This window comes from Phallusia mammillata, chromosome 8 (genome assembly GCF_965637545.1).
Source record: "Phallusia mammillata chromosome 8, kaPhaMamm4.hap1.1, whole genome shotgun sequence".
NCBI classification, from domain to species: domain Eukaryota; kingdom Metazoa; phylum Chordata; class Ascidiacea; order Phlebobranchia; family Ascidiidae; genus Phallusia; species Phallusia mammillata.
In genome coordinates, this window is record NC_137259.1 from 9,835,023 (window position 1) to 9,858,401 (window position 23,379).

The window sequence follows — 23,379 nt, forward strand, 5'->3', positions numbered from 1 at the left end:
CAATCCAGTGATATCAATCTCCATTGGGAGAATTTTTGCAAAATGATAGCAAAATACTTTGAATTTTGACTTTTACGCCAATGACGTAAACGGTCAAATTCGGGCCATGTTCAAGGGTCGAATTGGTCAACCTCCGCAGATGATATTGTTTAAAGATTAACAGATTCTTGTGGTAGCGAATAAAATTCCCTATCAAGTGATATCAATCTCCGTTGGGAGAAATTTAGAAAAATGATAGCAAAATACTTTGAATTTTGACTTCTACGCAAATGATGTAAACAGTCAAATTCGGGCCATGTTCAAGGGTCGATTTGGTCAACCTCCGCAGACGATATTGTTTAAAGATTAACAGATTCTTGTAGAGAATAAAATTCCCTATCCAGTGATATCAATCTCCGTTGGGAGAAATGTAGCAAAATGATAGCAAAATACTTTGAATTTTGACTTTTACGCAAATGATGTAAACAGTCAAATTCGGGCCATGTTCAAGGGTCGAATTGGTCAACCTCCGCAGATGATATTGTTTAAAGATTAACAGATTCTTGTAGAGAATAAAATTCCCTATCAAGTGATATCAATCTCCGTTGGGAGAAATTTAGCAAAATGATAGCAAAATACTTTGAATTTTGACTTTTACGCAAATGACGTAAACGGTCAAATTCGGGCCATGTTCAAGGGTCGAATTGGTCAACCTCCGCAGATGATATTGTTTAAAGATTAACAGATTCTTGTGGTAGCGAATAAAATTCCCTATTAAGTGATATCAATCTCCATTGGGAGAAATTTTGCAAAATGATAGCAAAATACTTTGAATTTTGACTTTTACGCAAATGACGCAAACGGTCAAATTCGGGCCATGTTCAAGGGTCGATTTGGTCAACCTCCGCAGATGATATTGTTTAAAGATTAACAGATTCTTGTAGAGAATAAAATTCCCTATCAAGTGATATCAATCTCCGTTGGGAGAAATTTAGAAAAATGATAGCAAAATACTTTGAATTTTGACTTTTACGCAAATGATGTAAACGGTCAAATTCGGGTCATGTTCAAGGGTCGATTTGGTCATCCTCCGCAGATGATATTGTTTAAAGATTAACAGATTCTTGTGGTAGAGAATAAAATTCCCTATCAAGTGATATCAATCTCCGTTGGGAGAAATTTAGAAAAATGATAGCAAAATACTTTGAATTTTGACTTTTACGCAAATGATGTAAACAGTCAAATTCGGGCCATGTTCAAGGGTCGAATTGGTCAACCTCCGCAGATGATATTGTTTAAAGATTAACAGATTCTTGTAGAGAATAAAATTCCCTATCCAGTGATAACAATTTACGTTGGGAGAAATTTAGCAAAATGATAGCAAAATACTTTGAATTTTGACTTTTACGCAAATGACGTAAACGATCAAATTCGGGCCATGTTCAAGGGTCGATTTGGTCAACCTCCGCAGATGATATTGTTTAAAGATTAACAGATTCTTGTGGTAGCGAATAAAATTCCCTATCAAGTGATATCAATCTCCGTTGGGAGAAATTTAGAAAAATGATAGCAAAATACTTTGAATTTTGACTTCTACGCAAATGATGTAAACGGTCAAATTCGGGCCATGTTCAAGGGTCGAATTGGTCAACCTCCGCAGATGATATTGTTTAAAGATTAACAGATTCTTGTGGTAGAGAATAAAATTCCCAATCCAGTGATATCAATCTCCATTGGGAGAATTTTTGCAAAATGATAGCAAAATACTTTGAATTTTGACTTTTACGCAAATGACGCAAACGGTCAAATTCGGGCCATGTTCAAGGGTCGATTTGGTCAACCTCCGCAGATGATATTGTTTAAAGATTAACAGATTCTTGTAGAGAATAAAATTCCCTATCAAGTGATATCAATCTCCGTTGGGAGAAATTTAGAAAAATGATAGCAAAATACTTTGAATTTTGACTTTTACGCAAATGATGTAAACGGTCAAATTCGGGTCATGTTCAAGGGTCGATTTGGTCATCCTCCGCAGATGATATTGTTTAAAGATTAACAGATTCTTGTGGTAGAGAATAAAATTCCCTATCAAGTGATATCAATCTCCGTTGGGAGAAATTTAGAAAAATGATAGCAAAATACTTTGAATTTTGACTTTTACGCAAATGATGTAAACAGTCAAATTCGGGCCATGTTCAAGGGTCGAATTGGTCAACCTCCGCAGATGATATTGTTTAAAGATTAACAGATTCTTGTAGAGAATAAAATTCCCTATCCAGTGATAACAATTTCCGTTGGGAGAAATTTAGCAAAATGATAGCAAAATACTTTGAATTTTGACTTTTACGCAAATGACGTAAACGATCAAATTCGGGCCATGTTCAAGGGTCGATTTGGTCAACCTCCGCAGATGATATTGTTTAACCCTTTGAGGGTTACTGGTACATATATGTACCACAACTTTGAAGCGTCGTAGAAAATTAATTTGTTGTTCGATCGATATAATTTTCACACAACCTCTCAATTTGGGTTTAATGTTTATATTTCGATGATTTTTTTGCACTTGCCACCTTCAGATCAGCTGTTTTTGTGCCTTAAAGTAGCCAGTTTTCGGTCATTCTCAAGGGCATAGTTGTTTCACTTACTGGTAAGTATACAAAAACATAAAAACAAGTGACTGATAACGTTTTTTATTGTTTATGTGTTGGTTATCAATATTTACTAGTTTTAAAAAATAAAACCCAAGTAAAAATGGAAAAATTTTGGACATACATGTTATGGTACATATATGTACCACTGTCCATTTGGGGAAAAAAGTCGAAAATTTTCAGTTTTGTTGAAAAATGCCGTTGTTTGTTTTTTATGTCCAATTAGAACTACAAAACAGCACATTTAAGGTTTTTAGTATTTTTTATTTTTATTTTAAGACATTTCAGAACAAAAGTGACAGGAACAAAAAGTTAATTTTTCCACTGACATATAGCATTGTGGCGGAAATTTTGTTTGCTGATGCTAGCGACACTGAAGATGACCTTGGTTTAGATGCAGAAGATGTTAAGGTTCTACTAACAGATTCTAAATTGTTGCTGCCAGTTCAATACATGATTGTACGGTAGCAAAAAAGCAAAGTCCTAGTGATTAGAAGAGATCTGTAGCAAGTTGAACTTCAACAACAATGAAAATATGAAACCGAGAAATGATCCAATGTATGATAGGGCTTTTAAAATTAGGCCAGTACTACAGCATTTTAATTCATCATTTCTATCAGTCCTATTTTCTTCTGTTGATGAACATGTGATCAAATTTCAAGGGCCACAATTCTAGTATTTGCAAGAAAAGATCTAGCAAAGTCAATACAATTGAAAAGATCAACCATATACAAAGGTGTAAGCTTTGCACATGTCAAAAGATTCAGAACAGAACCAACAACAAGTATGTCCAGTGTGGCACATATCTTTGTTGTGCAAAGGATAGGAAATGCTTCAAACTTTATCATGAAAAATAAGTTTCTGTGCTTGATTTTGTTGTATTTTAATTTTTTGTGACCTGTTACCATTTCCTATCTATGATTTCTTCGTACAAAACTAGCATTTCCTTTTCATCTTTATATTTTTGTGAAGCTAAGTTTACTGAACTGAAATCTTACACCGGTTATGACAACAACTATTGTTAAAATACCTGCACCATTATTCTATATTTACAAGTTTTCTGGCATTTTTGTATGCTGTTGACTAGGTTTTGTTTGTTGTTTTGTATTTACTAATCAAATACATGGAATACAAGTATTTTTAGTAAACAGAGTTTACGTACAATGATCCTTGAGTACATTTTTTACTATAAAAATGGATTTGCACCAAAGTTTTCAAAAAAAAATTTTCAAAAAAAAATTCCTCCAGATGGTTGCTGGTACATATATGTACCATGCTCTAAAATAAACAAACTAAGAAATTACAAAAAAATTTTTGGGGGAATACTTTTTTTGACCCATTTTAACTAAGATTTGTTGACTGAACTAAAAAAAGCAGTGCACAAAAAAGTGTGTCCCTCAAAGGGTTAAAGATTAACAGATTCTTGTGGTAGCGAATAAAATTCCCTATCAAGTGATATCAATCTCCGTTGGGAGAAATTTAGAAAAATGATAGCAAAATACTTTGAATTTTGACTTCTACGCAAATGATGTAAACGGTCAAATTCGGGCCATGTTCAAGGGTCGAATTGGTCAACCTCCGCAGATGATATTGTTTAAAGATTAACAGATTCTTGTGGTAGAGAATAAAATTCCCAATCCAGTGATATCAATCTCCATTGGGAGAATTTTTGCAAAATGATAGCAAAATACTTTGAATTTTGACTTTTACGCCAATGACGTAAACGGTCAAATTCGGGCCATGTTCAAGGGTCGAATTGGTCAACCTCCGCAGATGATATTGTTTAAAGATTAACAGATTCTTGTGGTAGCGAATAAAATTCCCTATCAAGTGATATCAATCTCCGTTGGGAGAAATTTAGAAAAATGATAGCAAAATACTTTGAATTTTGACTTCTACGCAAATGATGTAAACAGTCAAATTCGGGCCATGTTCAAGGGTCGAATTGGTCAACCTCCGCAGATGATATTGTTTAAAGATTAACAGATTCTTGTAGAGAATAAAATTCCCTATCAAGTGATATCAATCTCCGTTGGGAGAAATTTAGAAAAATGATAGCAAACTACTTTGAATTTTGACTTTTACGCAAATGACGTAAACGGTCAAATTCGGGCCATGTTCAAGGGTCGAATTGGTCAACCTCCGCAGATGATATTGTTTAAAGATTAACAGATTCTTGTAGCGAATAAAATTCCCTATCAAGTGATATCAATCTCCGTTGGGAGAAATTTAGAAAAATGATAGCAAAATACTTTGAATTTTGACTTCTACGCAAATGATGTAAACGGTCAAATTCGGGCCATGTTCAAGGGTCGAATCGGTCAACCTCCGCAGATGATATTGTTTAAAGATTAACAGATTCTTGTGGTAGCGAATAAAATTCCCTATTAAGTGATATCAATCTCCATTGGGAGAAATTTTGCAAAATGATAGCAAAATACTTTGAATTTTGACTTTTACGCAAATGACGCAAACGGTCAAATTCGGGCCATGTTCAAGGGTCGATTTGGTCAACCTCCGCAGACGATATTGTTTAAAGATTAACAGATTCTTGTAGAGAATAAAATTCCCTATCCAGTGATATCAATCTCCGTTGGGAGAAATGTAGCAAAATGATAGCAAAATACTTTGAATTTTGACTTTTACGCAAATGACGTAAATGGTCAAATTCGGGCCATGTTCAAGTGCCGATTTGGTCAACCTCCGCAGATGATATTGTTTAAAGATTAACAGATTCTTGCAGAGAATAAAATTCCCTATCCAGTGATATCAATCTCCGTTGGGAGAAATGTAGCAAAATGATAGCAAAATACTTTGAAATTTGACTTTTACGCAAATGACGTAAACGGTCAAATTCGGGTCATGTTCAAGGGTCGATTTGGTCATCCTCCGCAGATGATATTGTTTAAAGATTAACAGATTCTTGTAGAGAATAAAATTCCCTATCAAGTGATATCAATCTCCGTTGGGAGAAATTTAGAAAAATGATAGCAAAATACTTTGAATTTTGACTTTTACGCAAATGATGTAAACAGTCAAATTCGGGCCATGTTCAAGGGTCGAATTGGTCAACCTCCGCAGATGATATTGTTTAAAGATTAACAGATTCTTGTAGAGAATAAAATTCCCTATCCAGTGATAACAATTTCCGTTGGGAGAAATTTAGCAAAATGATAGCAAAATACTTTGAATTTTGACTTTTACGCAAATGACGTAAACGATCAAATTCGGGCCATGTTCAAGGGTCGATTTGGTCAACCTCCGCAGATGATATTGTTTAAAGATTAACAGATTCTTGTGGTAGCGAATAAAATTCCCTATCAAGTGATATCAATCTCCGTTGGGAGAAATTTAGAAAAATGATAGCAAAATACTTTGAATTTTGACTTCTACGCAAATGATGTAAACGGTCAAATTCGGGCCATGTTCAAGGGTCGAATTGGTCAACCTCCGCAGATGATATTGTTTAAAGATTAACAGATTCTTGTGGTAGAGAATAAAATTCCCAATCCAGTGATATCAATCTCCATTGGGAGAATTTTTGCAAAATGATAGCAAAATACTTTGAATTTTGACTTTTACGCCAATGACGTAAACGGTCAAATTCGGGCCATGTTCAAGGGTCGAATTGGTCAACCTCCGCAGATGATATTGTTTAAAGATTAACAGATTCTTGTGGTAGCGAATAAAATTCCCTATCAAGTGATATCAATCTCCGTTGGGAGAAATTTAGAAAAATGATAGCAAAATACTTTGAATTTTGACTTCTACGCAAATGATGTAAACAGTCAAATTCGGGCCATGTTCAAGGGTCGAATTGGTCAACCTCCGCAGATGATATTGTTTAAAGATTAACAGATTCTTGTAGAGAATAAAATTCCCTATCAAGTGATATCAATCTCCGTTGGGAGAAATTTAGAAAAATGATAGCAAAATACTTTGAATTTTGACTTTTACGCAAATGACGTAAACGGTCAAATTCGGGCCATGTTCAAGGGTCGAATTGGTCAACCTCCGCAGATGATATTGTTTAAAGATTAACAGATTCTTGTGGTAGCGAATAAAATTCCCTATCAAGTGATATCAATCTCCGTTGGGAGAAATTTAGAGAAATGATAGCAAAATACTTTGAATTTTGACTTCTACGCAAATGATGTAAACGGTCAAATTCGGGCCATGTTCAAGGGTCGAATCGGTCAACCTCCGCAGATGATATTGTTTAAAGATTAACAGATTCTTGTGGTAGCGAATAAAATTCCCTATTAAGTGATATCAATCTCCATTGGGAGAAATTTTGCAAAATGATAGCAAAATACTTTGAATTTTGACTTTTACGCAAATGACGCAAACGGTCAAATTCGGGCCATGTTCAAGGGTCGATTTGGTCAACCTCCGCAGACGATATTGTTTAAAGATTAACAGATTCTTGTAGAGAATAAAATTCCCTATCCAGTGATATCAATCTCCGTTGGGAGAAATGTAGCAAAATGATAGCAAAATACTTTGAATTTTGACTTTTACGCAAATGACGTAAACGGTCAAATTCGGGCCATGTTCAAGGGTCGAATTGGTCAACCTCCGCAGATGATATTGTTTAAAGATTAACAGATTCTTGTGGTAGCGAATAAAATTCCCTATCCAGTGATATCAATCTCCGTTGGGAGAAATTTAGAAAAATGATAGCAAAATACTTTGAATTTTGACTTCTACGCAAATGATGTAAACAGTCAAATTCGGGCCATGTTCAAGGGTCGAATTGGTCAACCTCCGCAGATGATATTGTTTAAAGATTAACAGATTCTTGTAGAGAATAAAATTCCCTATCAAGTGATATCAATCTCCGTTGGGAGAAATTTAGCAAAATGATAGCAAAATACTTTGAATTTTGACTTTTACGCAAATGACGTAAACGGTCAAATTCGGGCCATGTTCAAGGGTCGAATTGGTCAACCTCCGCAGATGATATTGTTTAAAGATTAACAGATTCTTGTGGTAGCGAATAAAATTCCCTATTAAGTGATATCAATCTCCATTGGGAGAAATTTTGCAAAATGATAGCAAAATACTTTGAATTTTGACTTTTACGCAAATGACGCAAACGGTCAAATTCGGGCCATGTTCAAGGGTCGATTTGGTCAACCTCCGCAGATGATATTGTTTAAAGATTAACAGATTCTTGTAGAGAATAAAATTCCCTATCAAGTGATATCAATCTCCGTTGGGAGAAATTTAGAAAAATGATAGCAAAATACTTTGAATTTTGACTTTTACGCAAATGATGTAAACGGTCAAATTCGGGTCATGTTCAAGGGTCGATTTGGTCATCCTCCGCAGATGATATTGTTTAAAGATTAACAGATTCTTGTGGTAGAGAATAAAATTCCCTATCAAGTGATATCAATCTCCGTTGGGAGAAATTTAGAAAAATGATAGCAAAATACTTTGAATTTTGACTTTTACGCAAATGATGTAAACAGTCAAATTCGGGCCATGTTCAAGGGTCGAATTGGTCAACCTCCGCAGATGATATTGTTTAAAGATTAACAGATTCTTGTAGAGAATAAAATTCCCTATCCAGTGATAACAATTTACGTTGGGAGAAATTTAGCAAAATGATAGCAAAATACTTTGAATTTTGACTTTTACGCAAATGACGTAAACGATCAAATTCGGGCCATGTTCAAGGGTCGATTTGGTCAACCTCCGCAGATGATATTGTTTAAAGATTAACAGATTCTTGTGGTAGCGAATAAAATTCCCTATCAAGTGATATCAATCTCCGTTGGGAGAAATTTAGAAAAATGATAGCAAAATACTTTGAATTTTGACTTCTACGCAAATGATGTAAACGGTCAAATTCGGGCCATGTTCAAGGGTCGAATTGGTCAACCTCCGCAGATGATATTGTTTAAAGATTAACAGATTCTTGTGGTAGAGAATAAAATTCCCAATCCAGTGATATCAATCTCCATTGGGAGAATTTTTGCAAAATGATAGCAAAATACTTTGAATTTTGACTTTTACGCAAATGACGCAAACGGTCAAATTCGGGCCATGTTCAAGGGTCGATTTGGTCAACCTCCGCAGATGATATTGTTTAAAGATTAACAGATTCTTGTAGAGAATAAAATTCCCTATCAAGTGATATCAATCTCCGTTGGGAGAAATTTAGAAAAATGATAGCAAAATACTTTGAATTTTGACTTTTACGCAAATGATGTAAACGGTCAAATTCGGGTCATGTTCAAGGGTCGATTTGGTCATCCTCCGCAGATGATATTGTTTAAAGATTAACAGATTCTTGTGGTAGAGAATAAAATTCCCTATCAAGTGATATCAATCTCCGTTGGGAGAAATTTAGAAAAATGATAGCAAAATACTTTGAATTTTGACTTTTACGCAAATGATGTAAACGGTCAAATTCGGGTCATGTTCAAGGGTCGAATTGGTCATCCTCCGCAGATGATATTGTTTAAAGATTAACAGATTCTTGTGGTAGAGAATAAAATTCCCTATCAAGTGATATCAATCTCCGTTGGGAGAAATTTAGAAAAATGATAGCAAAATACTTTGAATTTTGACTTCTACGCAAATGATGTAAACGGTCAAATTCGGGCCATGTTCAAGGGTCGAATTGGTCAACCTCCGCAGATGATATTGTTTAAAGATTAACAGATTCTTGTGGTAGAGAATAAAATTCCCAATCCAGTGATATCAATCTCCATTGGGAGAATTTTTGCAAAATGATAGCAAAATACTTTGAATTTTGACTTTTACGCAAATGACGCAAACGGTCAAATTCGGGCCATGTTCAAGGGTCGATTTGGTCAACCTCCGCAGATGATATTGTTTAAAGATTAACAGATTCTTGTAGAGAATAAAATTCCCTATCAAGTGATATCAATCTCCGTTGGGAGAAATTTAGAAAAATGATAGCAAAATACTTTGAATTTTGACTTTTACGCAAATGATGTAAACGGTCAAATTCGGGTCATGTTCAAGGGTCGATTTGGTCATCCTCCGCAGATGATATTGTTTAAAGATTAACAGATTCTTGTGGTAGAGAATAAAATTCCCTATCAAGTGATATCAATCTCCGTTGGGAGAAATTTAGAAAAATGATAGCAAAATACTTTGAATTTTGACTTTTACGCAAATGATGTAAACGGTCAAATTCGGGTCATGTTCAAGGGTCGATTTGGTCATCCTCCGCAGATGATATTGTTTAAAGATTAACAGATTCTTGTGGTAGAGAATAAAATTCCCTATCAAGTGATATCAATCTCCGTTGGGAGAAATTTAGAAAAATGATAGCAAAATACTTTGAATTTTGACTTTTACGCAAATGATGTAAACAGTCAAATTCGGGCCATGTTCAAGGGTCGAATTGGTCAACCTCCGCAGATGATATTGTTTAAAGATTAACAGATTCTTGTAGAGAATAAAATTCCCTATCCAGTGATAACAATTTCCGTTGGGAGAAATTTAGCAAAATGATAGCAAAATACTTTGAATTTTGACTTTTACGCAAATGACGTAAACGATCAAATTCGGGCCATGTTCAAGGGTCGATTTGGTCAACCTCCGCAGATGATATTGTTTAACCCTTTGAGGGTTACTGGTACATATATGTACCACAACTTTGAAGCGTCGTAGAAAATTAATTTGTTGTTCGATCGATATAATTTTCACACAACCTCTCAATTTGGGTTTAATGTTTATATTTCGATGATTTTTTTGCACTTGCCACCTTCAGATCAGCTGTTTTTGTGCCTTAAAGTAGCCAGTTTTCGGTCATTCTCAAGGGCATAGTTGTTTCACTTACTGGTAAGTATACAAAAACATAAAAACAAGTGACTGATAACGTTTTTTATTGTTTATGTGTTGGTTATCAATATTTACTAGTTTTAAAAAATAAAACCCAAGTAAAAATGGAAAAATTTTGGACATACATGTTATGGTACATATATGTACCACTGTCCATTTGGGGAAAAAAGTCGAAAATTTTCAGTTTTGTTGAAAAATGCCGTTGTTTGTTTTTTATGTCCAATTAGAACTACAAAACAGCACATTTAAGGTTTTTAGTATTTTTTATTTTTATTTTAAGACATTTCAGAACAAAAGTGACAGGAACAAAAAGTTAATTTTTCCACTGACATATAGCATTGTGGCGGAAATTTTGTTTGCTGATGCTAGCGACACTGAAGATGACCTTGGTTTAGATGCAGAAGATGTTAAGGTTCTACTAACAGATTCTAAATTGTTGCTGCCAGTTCAATACATGATTGTACGGTAGCAAAAAAGCAAAGTCCTAGTGATTAGAAGAGATCTGTAGCAAGTTGAACTTCAACAACAATGAAAATATGAAACCGAGAAATGATCCAATGTATGATAGGGCTTTTAAAATTAGGCCAGTACTACAGCATTTTAATTCATCATTTCTATCAGTCCTATTTTCTTCTGTTGATGAACATGTGATCAAATTTCAAGGGCCACAATTCTAGTATTTGCAAGAAAAGATCTAGCAAAGTCAATACAATTGAAAAGATCAACCATATACAAAGGTGTAAGCTTTGCACATGTCAAAAGATTCAGAACAGAACCAACAACAAGTATGTCCAGTGTGGCACATATCTTTGTTGTGCAAAGGATAGGAAATGCTTCAAACTTTATCATGAAAAATAAGTTTCTGTGCTTGATTTTGTTGTATTTTAATTTTTTGTGACCTGTTACCATTTCCTATCTATGATTTCTTCGTACAAAACTAGCATTTCCTTTTCATCTTTATATTTTTGTGAAGCTAAGTTTACTGAACTGAAATCTTACACCGGTTATGACAACAACTATTGTTAAAATACCTGCACCATTATTCTATATTTACAAGTTTTCTGGCATTTTTGTATGCTGTTGACTAGGTTTTGTTTGTTGTTTTGTATTTACTAATCAAATACATGGAATACAAGTATTTTTAGTAAACAGAGTTTACGTACAATGATCCTTGAGTACATTTTTTACTATAAAAATGGATTTGCACCAAAGTTTTCAAAAAAAAATTTTCAAAAAAAAATTCCTCCAGATGGTTGCTGGTACATATATGTACCATGCTCTAAAATAAACAAACTAAGAAATTACAAAAAAATTTTTGGGGGAATACTTTTTTTGACCCATTTTAACTAAGATTTGTTGACTGAACTAAAAAAAGCAGTGCACAAAAAAGTGTGTCCCTCAAAGGGTTAAAGATTAACAGATTCTTGTGGTAGCGAATAAAATTCCCTATCAAGTGATATCAATCTCCGTTGGGAGAAATTTAGAAAAATGATAGCAAAATACTTTGAATTTTGACTTCTACGCAAATGATGTAAACGGTCAAATTCGGGCCATGTTCAAGGGTCGAATTGGTCAACCTCCGCAGATGATATTGTTTAAAGATTAACAGATTCTTGTGGTAGAGAATAAAATTCCCAATCCAGTGATATCAATCTCCATTGGGAGAATTTTTGCAAAATGATAGCAAAATACTTTGAATTTTGACTTTTACGCCAATGACGTAAACGGTCAAATTCGGGCCATGTTCAAGGGTCGAATTGGTCAACCTCCGCAGATGATATTGTTTAAAGATTAACAGATTCTTGTGGTAGCGAATAAAATTCCCTATCAAGTGATATCAATCTCCGTTGGGAGAAATTTAGAAAAATGATAGCAAACTACTTTGAATTTTGACTTTTACGCAAATGACGTAAACGGTCAAATTCGGGCCATGTTCAAGGGTCGAATTGGTCAACCTCCGCAGATGATATTGTTTAAAGATTAACAGATTCTTGTAGCGAATAAAATTCCCTATCAAGTGATATCAATCTCCGTTGGGAGAAATTTAGAAAAATGATAGCAAAATACTTTGAATTTTGACTTCTACGCAAATGATGTAAACGGTCAAATTCGGGCCATGTTCAAGGGTCGAATCGGTCAACCTCCGCAGATGATATTGTTTAAAGATTAACAGATTCTTGTGGTAGCGAATAAAATTCCCTATTAAGTGATATCAATCTCCATTGGGAGAAATTTTGCAAAATGATAGCAAAATACTTTGAATTTTGACTTTTACGCAAATGACGCAAACGGTCAAATTCGGGCCATGTTCAAGGGTCGATTTGGTCAACCTCCGCAGACGATATTGTTTAAAGATTAACAGATTCTTGTAGAGAATAAAATTCCCTATCCAGTGATATCAATCTCCGTTGGGAGAAATGTAGCAAAATGATAGCAAAATACTTTGAATTTTGACTTTTACGCAAATGACGTAAATGGTCAAATTCGGGCCATGTTCAAGTGCCGATTTGGTCAACCTCCGCAGATGATATTGTTTAAAGATTAACAGATTCTTGCAGAGAATAAAATTCCCTATCCAGTGATATCAATCTCCGTTGGGAGAAATGTAGCAAAATGATAGCAAAATACTTTGAAATTTGACTTTTACGCAAATGACGTAAACGGTCAAATTCGGGTCATGTTCAAGGGTCGATTTGGTCATCCTCCGCAGATGATATTGTTTAAAGATTAACAGATTCTTGTAGAGAATAAAATTCCCTATCCAGTGATAACAATCTCCGTTGGGAGAAATTTAGCAAAATGATAGCAAAATACTTTGAATTTTGACTTTTACGCAAATGACGTAAACGGTCAAATTCGGGTCATGTTCAAGGGTCGATTTGGTCATCCTCCGCAGATGATATTGTTTAAAGATTAACAGATTCTTGTAGAGAATAAAATTCCCTATCAAGTGATATCAATCTCCGTTGGGAGAAATTTAGAAAAATGATAGCAAAATACTTTGAATTTTGACTTTTACGCAAATGATGTAAACAGTCAAATTCGGGCCATGTTCAAGGGTCGAATTGGTCAACCTCCGCAGATGATATTGTTTAAAGATTAACAGATTCTTGTAGAGAATAAAATTCCCTATCCAGTGATAACAATCTCCGTTGGGAGAAATTTAGCAAAATGATAGCAAAATACTTTGAAATTTGACTTTTACGCAAATGACGTAAACGATCAAATTCGGGCCATGTTCAAAGGTCGATTTGGTCAACCTTCGCAGATGATATTGTTTAAAGATTAACAGATTCTTGTGGTAGCGAATAAAATTCCCTATCAAGTGATATCAATCTCCGTTGGGAGAAATTTAGAAAAATGATAGCAAAATACTTTGAATTTTGACTTCTACGCAAATGATGTAAACGGTCAAATTCGGGCCATGTTCAAGGGTCGAATTGGTCAACCTCCGCAGATGATATTGTTTAAAGATTAACAGATTCTTGTGGTAGAGAATAAAATTCCCAATCCAGTGATATCAATCTCCAATGGGAGAAATTTAGCAAAATGATAGCAAAATACTTTGAATTTTGACTTTTACGCAAATGACGTAAACGGTCAAATTCGGGCCATGTTCAAGGGTCGAATTGGTCAACCTCCGCAGATGATATTGTTTAAAGATTAACAGATTCTTGTGGTAGAGAATAAAATTCCCAATCCAGTGATATCAATCTCCATTGGGAGAATTTTTGCAAAATGATAGCAAAATACTTTGAATTTTTACTTTTACGCAAATGACGTAAACGGTCAAATTCGGGCCATGTTCAAGGGTCGAATTGGTCAACCTCCGCAGATGATATTGTTTAAAGATTAACAGATTCTTGTGGTAGCGAATAAAATTCCCTATCAAGTGATATCAATCTCCGTTGGGAGAAATTTAGAAAAATGATAGCAAAATACTTTGAATTTTGACTTCTACGCAAATGATGTAAACAGTCAAATTCGGGCCATGTTCAAGGGTCGAATTGGTCAACCTCCGCAGATGATATTGTTTAAAGATTAACAGATTCTTGTAGAGAATAAAATTCCCTATCAAGTGATATCAATCTCCGTTGGGAGAAATTTAGCAAAATGATAGCAAAATACTTTGAATTTTGACTTTTACGCAAATGACGTAAACGGTCAAATTCGGGCCATGTTCAAGGGTCGAATTGGTCAACCTCCGCAGATGATATTGTTTAAAGATTAACAGATTCTTGTGGTAGAGAATAAAATTCCCTATTAAGTGATATCAATCTCCATTGGGAGAAATTTTGCAAAATGATAGCAAAATACTTTGAATTTTGACTTTTACGCAAATGACGCAAACGGTCAAATTCGGGCCATGTTCAAGGGTCGATTTGGTCAACCTCCGCAGACGATATTGTTTAAAGATTAACAGATTCTTGTAGAGAATAAAATTCCCTATCCAGTGATATCAATCTCCGTTGGGAGAAATGTAGCAAAATGATAGCAAAATACTTTGAATTTTGACTTTTACGCAAATGACGTAAATGGTCAAATTCGGGCCATGTTCAAGTGCCGATTTGGTCAACCTCCGCAGATGATATTGTTTAAAAATTAACAGATTCTTGCAGAGAATAAAATTCCCTATCCAGTGATATCAATCTCCGTTGGGAGAAATGTAGCAAAATGATAGCAAAATACTTTGAATTTTGACTTTTACGCAAATGATGTAAACGGTCAAATTCGGGCCATGTTCAAGGGTCGATTTGGTCATCCTCCGCAGATGATATTGTTTAAAGATTAACAGATTCTTGTAGAGAATAAAATTCCCTATCCAGTGATAACAATCTCCGTTGGGAGAAATTTAGCAAAATGATAGCAAAATACTTTGAATTTTGACTTTTACGCAAATGACGTAAACGATCAAATTCGGGCCATGTTCAAAGGTCGATTTGGTCAACCTCCGCAGATGATATTGTTTAAAGATTAACAGATTCTTGTGGTAGAGAATAAAATTCCCTATCCAGTGATATCAATCTCCATTGGGAGAATTTTTGCAAAATGATAGCAAAATACTTTGAATTTTGACTTTTACGCAAATGACGTAAACGGTCAAATTCGGGCCATGTTCAAGGGTCGAATTGGTCAACCTCCGCAGATGATATTGTTTAAAGATTAACAGATTCTTGTGGTAGCGAATAAAATTCCCTATCAAGTGATATCAATCTCCGTTGGGAGAAATTTAGAAAAATGATAGCAAAATACTTTGAATTTTGACTTCTACGCAAATGATGTAAACGGTCAAATTCGGGCCATGTTCAAGGGTCGAATTGGTCAACCTCCGCAGATGATATTGTTTAAAGATTAACAGATTCTTGTAGAGGATAAAATTCCCTATCCAGTGATATCAATCTTCGTTGGGAGAAATGTAGCAAAATGATAGCAAAATACTTTGAATTTTGACTTTTACGCAAATGACGTAAACGGTCAAATTCGGGTCATGTTCAAGGGTCGATTTGGTCATCCTCCGCAGATGATATTGTTTAAAGATTAACAGATTCTTGTAGAGAATAAAATTCCCTATCAAGTGATATCAATCTCCGTTGGGAGAAATTTAGAAAAATGATAGCAAAATACTTTGAATTTTGACTTTTACGCAAATGATGTAAACGGTCAAATTCGGGCCATGTTCAAGGGTCGAATTGGTCAACCTCCGCAGATGATATTGTTTAAAGATTAACAGATTCTTGTAGAGAATAAAATTCCCTATCAAGTGATAACAATCTCCGTTGGGAGAAATTTAGCAAAATGATAGCAAAATACTTTGAATTTTGACTTTTACGCAAATGACGTAAACGATCAAATTCGGGCCATGTTCAAGGGTCGATTTGGTCAACCTCCGCAGATGATATTGTTTAAAGATTAACAGATTCTTGTGGTAGCGAATAAAATTCCCTATCAAGTGATATCAATCTCCGTTGGGAGAAATTTAGAAAAATGATAGCAAAATACTTTGAATTTTGACTTCTACGCAAATGATGTAAACGGTCAAATTCGGGCCATGTTCAAGTGCCGATTTGGTCAACCTCCGCAGATGATATTGTTTAAAGATTAACAGATTCTTGCAGAGAATAAAATTCCCTATCCAGTGATATCAATCTCCGTTGGGAGAAATGTAGCAAAATGATAGCAAAATACTTTGAAATTTGACTTTTACGCAAATGACGTAAACGGTCAAATTCGGGTCATGTTCAAGGGTCGATTTGGTCATCCTCCGCAGATGATATTGTTTAAAGATTAACAGATTCTTGTGGTAGCGAATAAAATTCCCTATCAAGTGATATCAATCTCCGTTGGGAGAAATTTAGAAAAATGATAGCAAAATACTTTGAATTTTGACTTCTACACAAATGATGTAAACGGTCAAATTCGGGCCATGTTCAAGGGTCGAATCGGTCAACCTCCGCAGATGATATTGTTTAAAGATTAACAGATTCTTGTGGTAGCGAATAAAATTCCCTATTAAGTGATATCAATCTCCATTGGGAGAAATTTTGCAAAATGATAGCAAAATACTTTGAATTTTGACTTTTACGCAAATGACGCAAACGGTCAAATTCGGGCCATGTTCAAGGGTCGAATTGGTCAACCTCCGCAGATGATATTGTTTAAAGATTAACAGATTCTTGTGGTAGCGAATAAAATTCCCTATCAAGTGATATCAATCTCCGTTGGGAGAAATTTAGAAAAATGATAGCAAAATACTTTGAATTTTGACTTCTACGCAAATGATGTAAACGGTCAAATTCGGGCCATGTTCAAGGGTCGAATTGGTCAACCTCCGCAGATGATATTGTTTAAAGATTAACAGATTCTTGTAGAGGATAAAATTCCCTATCCAGTGATATCAATCTTCGTTGGGAGAAATGTAGCAAAATGATAGCAAAATACTTTGAATTTTGACTTTTACGCAAATGACGTAAACGGTCAAATTCGGGCCATGTTCAAGGGTCGATTTGGTCATCCTCCGCAGATGATATTGTTTAAAGATTAACAGATTCTTGTAGAGAATAAAATTCCCTATCAAGTGATATCAATCTCCGTTGGGAGAAATTTAGAAAAATGATAGCAAAATACTTTGAATTTTGACATTTACGCAAATGATGTAAACAGTCAAATTCGGGCCATGTTCAAGGGTCGAATTGGTCAACCTCCGCAGATGATATTGTTTAAAGATTAACAGATTCTTGTAGAGAATAAAATTCCCTATCCAGTGATAACAATCTCCGTTGGGAGAAATTTAGCAAAATGATAGCAAAATACTTTGAATTTTTACTTTTACGCAAATGACGTAAACGATCAAATTCGGGCCATGTTCAAGGGTCGATTTGGTCAACCTCCGCAGATGATATTGTTTAAAGATTAACAGATTCTTGTGGTAGAGAATAAAATTCCCTATCCAGTGATATCAATCTCCATTGGGAGAATTTTTGCAAAATGATAGCAAAATACTTTGAATTTTGACTTTTACGCAAATGACGTAAACGGTCAAATTCGGGCCATGTTCAAGGGTCGAATTGATCAACCTCCGCAGATGATATTGTTCAAAGATTAACAGATTCTTTTGGTAGCGAATAAAATTCCCTATCAAGTGATATCAATCTCCGTTGGGAGAAATTTAGAAAAATGATAGCAAAATACTTTGAATTTTGACTTCTACGCAAATGATGTAAACAGTCAAATTCGGGCCATGTTCAAGGGTCGAATTGGTCAACCTCCGCAGATGATATTGTTTAAAGATTAACAGATTCTTGTAGAGAATAAAATTCCCTATCCAGTGATAACAATCTCCGTTGGGAGAAATTTAGCAAAATGATAGCAAAATACTTTGAATTTTGACTTTTACGCAAATGACGTAAACGATCAAATTCGGGCCATGTTCAAGGGTCGATTTGGTCAACCTCCGCAGATGATATTGTTTAAAGATTAACAGATTCTTGTGGTAGCGAATAAAATTCCCTATCAAGTGATATCAATCTCCGTTGGGAGAAATTTAGAAAAATGATAGCAAAATACTTTGAATTTTGACTTCTACGCAAATGATGTAAACGGTCAAATTCGGGCCATGTTCAAGTGCCGATTTGGTCAACCTCCGCAGATGATATTGTTTAAAGATTAACAGATTCTTGCAGAGAATAAAATTCCCTATCCAGTGATAACAATCTCCGTTGGGAGAAATGTAGCAAAATGATAGCAAAATACTTTGAAATTTGACTTTTACGCAAATGACGTAAACGGTCAAATTCGGGTCATGTTCAAGGGTCGATTTGGTCATCCTCCGCAGATGATATTGTTTAAAGATTAACAGATTCTTGTGGTAGCGAATAAAATTCCCTATCAAGTGATATCAATCTCCGTTGGGAGAAATTTAGAAAAATGATAGCAAAATACTTTGAATTTTGACTTCTACACAAATGATGTAAACGGTCAAATTCGGGCCATGTTCAAGGGTCGAATCGGTCAACCTCCGCAGATGATATTGTTTAAAGATTAACAGATTCTTGTGGTAGCGAATAAAATTCCCTATTAAGTGATATCAATCTCCATTGGGAGAAATTTTGCAAAATGATAGCAAAATACTTTGAATTTTGACTTTTACGCAAATGACGCAAACGGTCAAATTCGGGCCATGTTCAAGGGTCGATTTGGTCAACCTCCGCAGACGATATTGTTTAAAGATTAACAGATTCTTGTAGAGAATAAAATTCCCTATCCAGTGATATCAATCTCCGTTGGGAGAAATGTAGCAAAATGATAGCAAAATACTTTGAAATTTGACTTTTACGCAAATGACGTAAATGGTCAAATTCGGGCCATGTTCAAGTGCCGATTTGGTCAACCTCCGCAGATGATATTGTTTAAAGATTAACAGATTCTTGCAGAGAATAAAATTCCCTATCCAGTGATATCAATCTCCGTCGGGAGAAATGTAGCAAAATGATAGCAAAATACTTTGAAATTTGACTTCTACGCAAATGATGTAAACGGTCAAATTCGGGCCATGTTCAAGGGTCGAATTGGTCAACCTCCGCAGATGATATTGTTTAAAGATTAACAGATTCTTGTAGAGGATAAAATTCCCTATCCAGTGATATCAATCTTCGTTGGGAGAAATGTAGCAAAATGATAGCAAAATACTTTGAATTTTGACTTTTACGCAAATGACGTAAACGGTCAAATTCGGGTCATGTTCAAGGGTCGATTTGGTCATCCTCCGCAGATGATATTGTTTAAAGATTAACAGATTCTTGTAGAGAATAAAATTCCCTATCCAGTGATATCAATCTCCGTTGGGAGAAATGTAGCAAAATGATAGCAAAATACTTTGAATTTTGACTTTTACGCAAATGACGTAAATGGTCAATTTCGGGCCATGTTCAAGTGCCGATTTGGTCAACCTCCGCAGATGATATTGTTTAAAGATTAACAGATTCTTGCAGAGAATAAAATTCCCTATCCAGTGATATCAATCTCCGTTGGGAGAAATGTAGCAAAATGATAGCAAAATACTTTGAAATTTGACTTCTACGCAAATGATGTAAACGGTCAAATTCGGGCCATGTTCAAGGGTCGAATTGGTCAACCTCCGCAGATGATATTGTTTAAAGATTAACAGATTCTTGTAGAGGATAAAATTCCCTATCCAGTGATATCAATCTTCGTTGGGAGAAATGTAGCAAAATGATAGCAAAATACTTTGAATTTTGACTTTTACGCAAATGACGTAAACGGTCAAATTCGGGTCATGTTCAAGGGTCGAATTGGTCAACCTCCGCAGATGATATTGTTTAAAGATTAACAGATTCTTGTAGAGAATAAAATTCCCTATCAAGTGATATCAATCTCCGTTGGGAGAAATTTAGAAAAATGATAGCAAAATACTTTGAATTTTGACTTTTACGCAAATGATGTAAACCAGGGCTTCCCAAACTTTTTTTATCGCGACCCCTATTAATCTCTTTAAATTTTCCGCGACCCTTCACGGATAATATGATAAACAATGAAAAAATACGTTTGTTGTATTTATTGAAACGACTAATTCGAGCGAAAACTAAAAACAACCTACCGGTACTCGGAGTCTACTACTTTACAAGTTCAAACACCGATACCTTTTACGTGCTTTAGCCTTTAGTTTCTGTCACATTGTTTTGCAAATAGGCACTTGTCACCTTGGACCAAGTTTAGGTCGTTGCAGTGCTTTGCAAACGGACATTAAAAAAATCGTAAAAAAAAGCTTAGAAATCGTAAATTTATTACGTATTTTATCAGAGAAAGTTATTGCGCCACACAATGACACAATACTTAAACGTTAGTCTGTAACACTATGCGTCATCTTTATGTTGCAATTAAAATGCCTGTGTATTTCAAAACAATTGCAATTGTTGCGTTTCAACCGACGTTTGTTCGATCAATGGCGTCTCTATAAGCTCGTTTGCGCTTAGCTGGAAACGTTTTGAAACCGACGTAACTTGAACAAAAACAACATTGTGACGTTATACAAAGGTCAAGGCCGGGGGTGTGCGGCACTCCCGTACTCTACCCTAGTGTATGGAGTACTTCCTGCAAAATTGGTACAGCTCTCTGCGACCCCTCAAGTTTGTTAAGCGACCCCTTCCGGGGTCGCGACCCCCAGTTTGGGAAGCCCTGATGTAAACAGTCAAATTCGGGCCATGTTCAAGGGTCGAATTGGTCAACCTCCGCAGATGATATTGTTTAAAGATTAACAGATTCTTGTAGAGAATAAAATTCCCTATCCAGTGATAACAATCTCCGTTGGGAGAAATTTAGCAAAATGATAGCAAAATACTTTGAATTTTGACTTTTACGCAAATGACGTAAACGATCAAATTCGGGCCATGTTCAAGGGTCGATTTGGTCAACCTCCGCAGATGATATTGTTTAAAGATTAACAGATTCTTGTGGTAGAGAATAAAATTCCCTATCCAGTGATATCAATCTCCATTGGGAGAATTTTTGCAAAATGATAGCAAAATACTTTGAATTTTGACTTTTACGCAAATGACGTAAACGGTCAAATTCGGGCCATGTTCAAGGGTCGAATTGATCAACCTCCGCAGATGATATTGTTCAAAGATTAACAGATTCTTTTGGTAGCGAATAAAATTCCCTATCAAGTGATATCAATCTCCGTTGGGAGAAATTTAGAAAAATGATAGCAAAATACTTTGAATTTTGACTTCTACGCAAATGATGTAAACAGTCAAATTCGGGCCATGTTCAAGGGTCGAATTGGTCAACCTCCGCAGATGATATTGTTTAAAGATTAACAGATTCTTGTAGAGAATAAAATTCCCTATCCAGTGATAACAATCTCCGTTGGGAGAAATTTAGCAAAATGATAGCAAAATACTTTGAATTTTGACTTTTACGCAAATGACGTAAACGATCAAATTCGGGCCATGTTCAAGGGTCGATTTGGTCAACCTCCGCAGATGATATTGTTTAAAGATTAACAGATTCTTGTGGTAGCGAATAAAATTCCCTATCAAGTGATATCAATCTCCGTTGGGAGAAATTTAGAAAAATGATAGCAAAATACTTTGAATTTTGACTTCTACGCAAATGATGTAAACGGTCAAATTCGGGCCATGTTCAAGTGCCGATTTGGTCAACCTCCGCAGATGATATTGTTTAAAGATTAACAGATTCTTGCAGAGAATAAAATTCCCTATCCAGTGATATCAATCTCCGTTGGGAGAAATGTAGCAAAATGATAGCAAAATACTTTGAAATTTGACTTTTACGCAAATGACGTAAACGGTCAAATTCGGGTCATGTTCAAGGGTCGATTTGGTCATCCTCCGCAGATGATATTGTTTAAAGATTAACAGATTCTTGTGGTAGCGAATAAAATTCCCTATCAAGTGATATCAATCTCCGTTGGGAGAAATTTAGAAAAATGATAGCAAAATACTTTGAATTTTGACTTCTACACAAATGATGTAAACGGTCAAATTCGGGCCATGTTCAAGGGTCGAATCGGTCAACCTCCGCAGATGATATTGTTTAAAGATTAACAGATTCTTGTGGTAGCGAATAAAATTCCCTATTAAGTGATATCAATCTCCATTGGGAGAAATTTTGCAAAATGATAGCAAAATACTTTGAATTTTGACTTTTACGCAAATGACGCAAACGGTCAAATTCGGGCCATGTTCAAGGGTCGATTTGGTCAACCTCCGCAGACGATATTGTTTAAAGATTAACAGATTCTTGTAGAGAATAAAATTCCCTATCCAGTGATATCAATCTCCGTTGGGAGAAATGTAGCAAAATGATAGCAAAATACTTTGAATTTTGACTTTTACGCAAATGACGTAAATGGTCAAATTCGGGCCATGTTCAAGTGCCGATTTGGTCAACCTCCGCAGATGATATTGTTTAAAGATTAACAGATTCTTGCAGAGAATAAAATTCCCTATCCAGTGATATCAATCTCCGTTGGGAGAAATGTAGCAAAATGATAGCAAAATACTTTGAAATTTGACTTTTACGCAAATGACGTAAACGGTCAAATTCGGGTCATGTTCAAGGGTCGATTTGGTCATCCTCCGCAGATGATATTGTTTAAAGATTAACAGATTCTTGTAGAGAATAAAATTCCCTATCCAGTGATAACAATCTCCGTTGGGAGAAATTTAGCAAAATGATAGCAAAATACTTTGAATTTTGACTTTTACGCAAATGACGTAAACGATCAAATTCGGGCCATGTTCAAAGGTCGATTTGGTCAACCTCCGCAGATGATATTGTTTAAAGATTAACAGATTCTTGTGGTAGAGAATAAAATTCCCTATCCAGTGATATCAATCTCCATTGGGAGAATTTTTGCAAAATGATAGCAAAATACTTTGAA

The 23,379-nt window shown here is 35.2% G+C and overlaps 2 long non-coding RNA genes across 2 annotated transcripts; both read left to right on the forward strand.

Annotated features, from left to right (window-relative positions):
* The first annotated feature begins 2,401 nt into the window (after window positions 1-2,401).
* LOC145204953 (uncharacterized) lies at window positions 2,402-3,774 on the forward strand. Its single transcript, XR_013853565.1, has 2 exons — window positions 2,402-2,626; window positions 2,907-3,774. It is a non-coding gene; the product is annotated as an uncharacterized LOC145204953 (long non-coding RNA).
* Window positions 3,775-10,229: 6,455 nt separating this feature from the next.
* LOC145204952 (uncharacterized) lies at window positions 10,230-11,602 on the forward strand. The gene is made up of 2 exons (XR_013853564.1): window positions 10,230-10,454; window positions 10,735-11,602. It is a non-coding gene; the product is annotated as an uncharacterized LOC145204952 (long non-coding RNA).
* The last annotated feature ends 11,777 nt before the right edge of the window (window positions 11,603-23,379 follow it).